General features: G+C 38.5%; 1 pseudogene; it reads left to right on the forward strand.

The window, feature by feature from the left end:
* The first annotated feature begins 8,664 nt into the window (after positions 1 to 8,664).
* Positions 8,665 to 8,820, forward strand: LOC123793119 (large ribosomal subunit protein eL39 pseudogene; annotated as a pseudogene).
* The last annotated feature ends 568 nt before the right edge of the window (positions 8,821 to 9,388 follow it).

Below are 9,388 nucleotides of genomic sequence, written 5' to 3' on the forward strand. Positions count from 1 at the left end.
AGTTGAATAGACTTTCAGATGGGTTAATAAATTGGCTAATTTGAAAAATTAGGTTGAAACTATTGTGTTTTCTTCAGTGGTTAAGTAGTAAACTTTTAAAGAGAACATTGAGGCCTATCATGCCCAGAAAGTGCTCACATGGGGATCAAAGTGATAAGGGTATAAAACCCAAAATGTCCGATAAAGAGTAGCCAATGCACCTGTTAGAGTCAAGGGATACGAGGACTCACTAATCTTCTCACTTATCTTCTTGGGAAGAACAACAGTGGTGGCACCATCTCTGTAAGCAAAGGCCAAGAAAATGGTGTCTAGATGTCACAAGACAAATCAGGATAAGTGCATACTTTCCGTATTCCCAACTGTCACCACAGGAGGACGGACAACGCAAACAGCCGCTGCCCCCAAGAGACAGTTGGTACTGAGATGGCCGCTCAGAGGGCGGGGCTGCGAGCTTGATTAACATGCAAGGTCTTGGCTCACAGAATTAAATTTGCTTCTGGTTACCAATCGGACAACTGGCTCTCCTCAACCAGCGAGTTAATGGAAGTTTTGTTGAAAGAAGACTGAGTAGGGGAGGAAATGATATTTGGAACCGGAAATTGTAAAGAAGAAGTGGTACAGTTTAGTGGGGTGAGCACAGACTGAGACTAATATTTGGGTCTGGGATCTGCCGCTTCTGAACATCAACCATGAGCAAGTGCCTTTGTCTCTCTGAACCCCACTCTCCTCCTTTGTAGACTGGAGACAGCACTACGTTGTAGGAATGGGATTACAATTCAGTGAAAATAAACATTTAGAATGCTTAACTCTTGAAGGGTATGCAATAAATAACTACTGTTACTATTATCATTCTCTTGGAAACAAAAAACTCAGGGAAGTTATCTGTCACTTATAGCGGAAAATGCTGACATCTTTTCATAATTCAGGTTCACATTCTAGAGTAAACAGGCATGCCTATTGACAGTTACCGGCTTTATTTGTAAAGTAGGGGTTTCTATTTCTATGCTAGTAAGGTGTGGTGACTTTTTACTTTAGCTGACATGCAAGTTGAATAGAAACTTGGACCTTCAGTTTAAAAAAATAATAATTAAATTGAAACCATAGAAGTAAATAATAGCAGTAGCTAGAGGTACAATTTCAAATTACGCAAGATCACAAATGAGAAGACTAGCTTACTTTGGTGATGCTTATTGCATGTCAGACTCTGCTCCTAAGACCTTTATATACACTCCTATATAACTCACTCAAATTCAGCACGAGCTTAGTTAATTTAATATACAACTGCTGGGGAACTCTAGCAAGCATATTTGATGAACTGGAAATTATGTTCTGGGTTCTGCGTCTGTTCAACTTGGAAGGTTGCTGCTAGATCTGGGCTTGTCAAACTTATTCTGTAAACGAACAGATGGTAAATATTTTGGGCTGTGCAGATTACATAGTCTAACTATTTAACCTTGCCATTGTGGCGTAAAAGCTACTTTTCATAAACAAATAGGTGTGGCTCTTTTCCAACAAAATCTTATTTGGGGACATTGAAATTTGAATTTTATACAATATTCGAATGTCACAATATATTCTTTTGATTTATTTTCAACCGTTTGGAGATAATTTAAAAATTCTAGTTGGCGAGCAGTAACAAAAAAGGCAGCCATCGGCTGGATTCGGTCTGGGAGACAGCTTTTGACAAATCCTGTGTTAAACAAGCAGACATGGATATGTTAACTAACCACTTATGGAAAAGACTACATTACATAACTCAAAGTAGCACAACTTTTTCTCAGGTGTCAGCCTTTTCCTTCGCCTCTGTAATCATGGAGCTTATGGAATTGTTTCCTGTATCTGGTTAGACAGCAGATCTACTCAAGTTAGTCTTTAATACGTGAAAGGAGTATGAGGTTTGGAGCCAGAAACACATACACGCAGAAATGTCAATTTCAGTACAAATATGTCCTCTATAACAGAACTTTCTTGATACCTCAAAATCCTTTCTAGAGACATTAAACACTCAGTCCTGAGCAGTTCAGGATTTCCCCTCTGCCCGTTCTCCCAGCTTGTTTCTAAATTCTGGAAGATTCCATGACACTAAGGCAAAGCACTGTGTGTAGTGCTTTGTCCTTTTGTGGCATCTATCCATGCTTGCATCTGTTAAAATGTCATGGTCCAACGACTGTCCGTGGTCACTGTCAACCCTCCACGATGACACATTGGACATACCGTTTTCAAGTCCTCCCTACTTTTGGACCCCAAACCTAGAGAGGGTTCTGTTGCCCCGTGCTCACTGCCTCTTCTCAGAGACCACATCATCCTCTCACATGATTGTTCTCCTCAAGTTCGGCTTCACCTCCAGTTCAGAGGGATTCTTTTTTTAATCACTGGAATAGCAAAAGTCTGCTCTTACATCTCGTGCATTCTTCCAAATATGTTCTTTTTGGCATTAACTTTGGGCTTTGATTCCTTCAGCATCTGGCCTTTTGAGATTGAAAAGCTTTTCCTTTAAAACTACTGCCCCACTATATATTTCCAAAGTCAATTTGAAACTCAAAAGCTAAAAATTGACACTATCTGCACCCCCCACTCCCCGGGGGGCCAATTCTTTAAGGACCCCATCTTGAAGTCACAGAGTATAGACTGCCCTCTCTTATGAGTGAATGGAAGAAAAAGCAGTGGGACCACAGCTACTCCCTCAGCTAGTATACGGCATTGTCAGCAGAGCACTGCTGTGTCTGCCACTATGCCCCGATGAACTGGCTGTACACTCAACATACGGGGAGATGAAGCCTACTCCAGAGCCCACAGGAACATTCCTGTGAAACATTTGACTTGAGAGCCCAGAATTTAAATTTAAATCCTTGAATGAAAGAATATATTTGGAATGTGTTAGATTCCTTGCCACATCTCCAAAGAAGGCAGATCGCCAAAAATTCTCATGGCTTTTCTTCAAGTTTTGTCTCTGGAAGTTAACATATCCCGTAAATGTGCTTACATTACGTATTGCCAGCATCGATTTCCATTTTATCTACTATGTTAATTAATTGGGTCCTTGGTGTTGTCAGCAAAGGCAAAAGAATGTTGTTCCCCTGAGTATCATGCCTCAAATAATCAAATGTTGTCAAAATTAAGAGCAGAAAAACAGAAAACATTGTCTATTGAGCATGAAATGTCAAAGACATATGATGTTTTTGTTCAATTCTTTGAAGGTCGAAAACTTGTTTTATGTTTTAGCCATGAAGGAAGAGCTGACGTGTGGATCAAACAGAATTTTAATGGCAGCCTTCTTTGCAATTTGACTATAAGAAGCAGCAGTATCGAAAGCGTTATGCTTATTCTCATGTATTGTGATTTAACCAAAATTGTGGAACTTCAAGTTACCACGGGGAGATCTCATACCTTTCTTCAGGAGCCTCAGAATGTTTGAGGAGACAAAAAATTGCTAACCTCCTAACTGTCGTCAAGTCAAAACTGATCATCACAAGTTATTGATGGTCTCAAATAAGAATGCCTAACAATTAAAAAATTTTTAATGTTTTCAAAACATGCAGGGTAATTTTTTTTTATCCTTTAGAAATCCCTTTGGTTTCTGTAGTCAGTTTTGTCAATCATTCCGAATGTGGGTGGTAGCTTTGTTTTGGATAAATTTTACTCATAGCCTAAAACGTAAATCAAAGCCATCGGGTTCACAAACCTTTCTTATTATCTTAAATTTAACAGTTCTAGAAAGTCCTGCAATTCATGGGACTTGGTGAAAAGAGATCAGAGCTTTTCAAAAGTTTTTACAAAGTTGGCTTTAATTTTATGAAACTGCTTCTAATTTAGGAAAATTATTTATCTTCTACCCAACATCTAAGTGCTCTGTCCAATTAACAAGACTTTGGCCACCCATGACAAAGTTTATCCACTGGTTATCTCACTTGCAAAAATGATATTGATGGAATGTGTGATAAGCTCTGGTTTCTTCAAGTGATACTCAATCTCTAGCCAATTCTAAATATAAAAGCTAAAAAAATATTCTGTGATCCCTAATAACTGATTGATTGGGGATGACATTTCAAGCTTTGAGCTGGAGAGGCAGTGACTGGGTCTTGTGACCAGGAACTTTAAATTCTCATGTCCTCCACTGAGCGTGTTTGTGAAACATGTAACAAAGCTTCTTGGTTAGCTGACGTTAGCTCACTAATGTTTGCAGCTTTGGGCATCTCAGTTGGCTTGCCCATCTTTCGGCGAGGATAGGCACAGCCAGGCCTGGCGTGTGAAGCCGTTGACAGAAGAGCAGTCCTGCATACTGCAGAAGCCAGAACAAAAGAGCTAATCGTCTATGGCAGTGAGGGTGAGGTCACCTGCCTTCCTTCCTAAATAAACAGATGGAAAGAGTTTGCAGCTCATTACTTTCCAAGGTTAACAATTTATTCCACTTCTATGTTTTACAATAACAGAACGAGAAGTTCTTCTCTTTGGGGAAATTTTATTTTTCCTTAATTATTCTACCCGCACAACAAGAGAGTGGAGTCTTCTGGGGATAGATGCAGTGAAGTCAAAGTTAATTAGTTTTCTCACTGTGCACTGCATTCGGGTAAAATATCCCTGCAGGGGCACACCAACAGTCAGATCACTTGATCAGATGCTGTGTTCCTAGAAAGGCAGGGTTCTATCAGAAAAATCTGCATGGAAGTAATATTTCACCTTCCTTGAGAGTTAACAGCATTTGATACTCACCTCGGAGTAATTTCTTTCACCTCCACTTTGTCTTTCCTTTAAGACATCAGATGGCAAAAGGAGAATGACGGAGTGGCCTGCAAGTCCCTAGTGAACGCCAGGACCACATTCCTATTTAGCTGTAGCGTAAAACTCCCGAATCAAATGCAGTTTATGTTTCTCTTATGATTGTGAAAGTGATACATTCTGCAAAATACCAAGGCTAAACAAAGAAATCTACCTTTGTGATCTTTTGTCATTTCATAGCTGGAAGTTCAAATCAGCGTATCAGCATTACACGAGTACATCTATGGCACGAAAATGAGCTTTCAAATGAAGTGTTTGTTCGTTTCTTAGCTGATTATGGGCTGATTACATGCAAGCATGCCGAGCACGTGATTTACATTAGGAAAATAGAAAGTTTCAGCACTGAGTATTATTCGGCACGGAGTATTACTATTATTAACTTATTAAGCGTGTGTCTTGTAATGGACTCAAGGTTTCTGTCAGGCAAAAGAGTAGTGTTATCATGTACTGATAAAATAAGCGAAGTCTGAACATCAGACTAACACTAAAGACAAGTGACACATTGCTATCTTCAAGTGAAGGTCTAAGAAAGATTGCCATGTTATTAAGGAAAAATTCTGAAGATAAGCACCTCAGGCATGACTCTGTTAATTTAAAAAATAAATTAGCAATTAAAAACCAGGTAGGTAGCTAAAAACAGACACCTCCTTCGATAAATTGGCTTCTCTATTCAACTCATTTCTTCCTTAAGAAATAGCAGATAATAAATAGAAACCAAGAAAACGAGGGTACTTTACACAGTTTTCATAGCTGCCTTCCCCTTCTTGGCTCTATCTTATACAATCATTTCATATAGTAGTACACACTTGATCATCCAAAATCTTCACTACAAGAAAATTACCTTCTTCGATGAGGTTTTCAAATTTCAAACCTGAGGACTAAATATCTCTCTTGTCTGCATTTTTATCTGTGTAAAAAAAAAAAGCATTTTCCGCAAAAAATATGGCCTTAAGAATATCCAGGGACTTTTCCTTAGAGTTTACCTGCTTGATTCATGGATGGATCACTGAAGGATGAGATAAAGGAGAGAGTGTTCATAGAAGTGTCAAACAAGTGTCTTCTCTTCATTTTCCTTACACAGCTGGCAATAACAAAAGCTCAAAGTCATTAATTCTGTGCCACAATTATAGATGCTTTCTTTGTATTTGCTCTGAGTCAGGTCAACTTATCCTTGTTCATTTTTTAATGCTGTAATTAGCTCATAACTTGATAAAGATTCTTATTGCCCATGCTTTCACAAAATCTGATACACAAAGTGTGAGACTGTTGACAGCCTGTTGTGGTAATATGGATTCCTGTGATACACTGGAGCAGACTTGATTTCTGTTTCCAAATATGAAATAAAACGGTAGAATTTGTATTTCTTTTAAGATGAGAATTAATTCACAATTATTAAATATCTGACATGGCCATTTCAGACCCACTTTTTGGAACTTTCAGGAATTATGAAAGTAAGAAGCCTTTTCTTGAGAGACCAATGGTGCAGTGACATAAAATAGCGGAAATGATAGAATCGAATAATTCAGATTCAGGACTAGTTTTCTTTGGTTGGCAGTTCCTACAAAAGAACAAACCTAATATTAGAGTTTTAAAATCTGTGCCTATTTTGAATCAAATCTAAGGAGAGTAAATATAAAAAAATACAAGTCACTGGTGACATTATGCATAAAGCTTCCAGATTTTCCTGCAGGCCAAGGCTAGAGCAGGATGTATAATCCCACCCAAAGCCAATAAACAGCCCAAGGATTGAAAGGACAAAGATCTCTCTGCTCTGTAGGGCTTGCCTCCTGCCTTTTCATAGCACTTTGTGATTGATTGCATTTATTTATTCAGAAGATATTTACTGAGAACTTACATCATGCCAAAGACCGGGCTACGTTGTGGGCATACATTAATGCCCTCATGGAGGTTGACATTTCTCTCTCACCAGTTGTAATGAAATAATTGCACTATTAAATGAAAACATACAATTAAACACCCACTTGATAGGTGCTATTATACTTATAACAGCAGTTTAATGATAATGATACCGTCATAGAGCACCTGGTCTAGAAGGCAGGGAAGGATAGTCGCAGGAAGTGATAGTTGAAGTAGGGATAAAAGTACACCCAGGTCTTACAGCAGAGGGGAGACTGGTCATGTGGGGGCTGAAAAAAGCCCCTACCTAGCTGTACTGGACCATGAGAGCCAAGCCTAGAGAGGCAGGCTACATAAGGCAGGGTTGTTTTATATGTAGAATTTTCATCCTCAACCTTAAAGTAATGCAAAACCCTTGAAATATTTTAAGAGAGTTAGGAGTCTGCAACAAACATATTTGCAATTTTAAAAGATCATTCTGAATATAAAGAGGTGAATAAATGGGAAAAGAATCACTCATTATAGTGAGGTAAGGGAAAGGAAGGAGAATAAAACAGTTTCAATATTAAAAGGGTCTGTTTTTAAGTAAGCGTGATAGAGAGACCTCAGTTATTTAGATCCCCTGTCCTTCTTCAACTTAAATAACAGAGCAGGGATGAAAAGTATGAACTCCTCAGGACTAAGAGAAAAGCGGTAGCCAGAACTGAGAGAGGAGTGGTACCTAAAGGTGTAGAGTGGAAAGTCATGAGAAGCCACCAATTTGTGCACAGAGTATCAAGAAAGGCTCAGAATTCGGAGGCCTCCAACATCCTAGTCAGTATGGTTGAGTGTTGGGCTAAAAATGTGGTTGTTGATTTTAAAAACTGTGCTTGGAATGGAGGAGACCGGAGATCCAGCTGGAGAGTCAATCATCACCTAGTCCTCCCTCCCAACTATCCCGCAATCTGCATTTTTTTTTTTTTTGAGAAATTTGCTGGTAGGAAATTTAGATCTTATTTACTCACATATTCATTTATTCATTCAGTGGGTATTTGCTAGTTACCTACCATGTCCTAGGCAGTAAATAAAACAGATGATGGTTCAGGTCTCATTCTAGAGGGGATGGAGATAAAATAAATAGTAAGTAAACAAGAAAAGTATTAGTGACAAGAATTATGCAGAGGATTAAACATAGCATGATGTGATAGTGAGTGACTATCATCAGCGTGGCTGGTCAGGAAACATTAGTTTCATCACATTGGCTGGTCAGGAAACATTAGCCACAGGTATGGGTGACATCTCTAAAAATGGAAGTTAAGAGCCAATCTGCAAGATACTCTTTCTCCTACTATTCAAAGTCCAGGATATCAGCAGAATATCTGGAATATATGGTCTATCTCCCCCGGAGTAAGAGGACCTGGGCTTCTTCTCTAAAAGGTCACAGATAAGCAACCTCTAGATACTGACATAAAGCTATCCCCTAAGTAAAAAGGAAAATATGGTTTGTCACATAAGGACCTTACAGTGAAGCCTCAAGTTAACAATTACTACTTCCAAACATAAAAGTTCCAGTCAGCTTTAGTGATTTATATTTAAATATGAATGGACAGCCAGGGATAGCTGTATATTCTAGGGGCACTACAGTTAAGACAGACAGATCAAAACAATTGGAAGACTACATCTGAGGTAAAAAAGGAAGTCAGGCAGCAGGAAAAAAAAGAAAACTTAAAAAAAAAAAACCCTTAAAAAAAAACCCCCTTGAATTAATATTCCCCAATACATAAAAGAAGGTATGTTTTTCCATAAATCAAAACCTGAATCCATGCAAATGAAACACAGTAAGAAAAAAACCTTTGGAAATTAAAAATATAAGTGCCAGAAATTTTGCAAAATAGTGTCAGATATTTTCCCAGAACCAGAGAGAAAGAGGTAGAAAATTGAAGAGAGCGTCTAAGAAAATTAAAAGATCAGAGCAGGAAATCTAAAAGTGTCATAGAAATTTTAGCTCCTTTTCCCCACCATCGTGGCCTGTGCAGTTGACTGCTCCTCACCATGTCTTCCTACAAGACTTTCAAGACCAAGAGATTCCTGGCCAAGAAAAAAAAGCGGAATCATCCCATTTCCCAGTAGATTTGGATGAAAACTGGCAATAAAATCAGGTACAACTCCGAGAGGAGGCACTGGAGAAGAGCCAAGCTGGGTCTATAAGGGATCACACATGAGACAGCACACATATTTATGCTGCGTGAAGGCTACCTGTTCCTGTCCTATCACTCTGTATACATCCCTACTACCTGAACAACAGACATGTTTTATCCAAAAAATGATTTTTCTCTGTTACTGTGCTTCTGCACCAGTAGGTTGATTCAGTAATAAGTATGTGAGACCTTTTGTTTGAAAAAAATAATAAAAGTGTGATAGAATTTTTAGCAAGGAAGAGCAAAAAAAAAAAAAAGAGAGAGAGAGAGAGAGAGAGAGAAGAAATTATAGAATAGAAACACCCAGATATTAAAGATTTGCCTCTTTAAATGAAAGGGCCCATGGAAAATCTTATGATGTGAGATAAATACTAGAAATAATTACAAACCACACCAAGGCACATAACTGGGAAATTTTAGGACATGGGAAAAAGTATCTAATGACGGTTTACAGAGTGAAAGGACAGGTAGAATAGAGTACACAGAGAATAGAGAGTTCGAATGGTGGGAGAGAATCTCAATAGCATCACTTAGAAGGCAGAAGATGGTGGAGCTATAACTTCATAATCTGAAGAGAA

The sequence above is a fragment of the Ursus americanus genome, chromosome 13 (genome assembly GCF_024610735.1).
Source record: "Ursus americanus isolate L20-20 chromosome 13, mUrsAme1.1.p, whole genome shotgun sequence".
Classification (NCBI taxonomy): Eukaryota; Metazoa; Chordata; class Mammalia; order Carnivora; family Ursidae; genus Ursus; species Ursus americanus.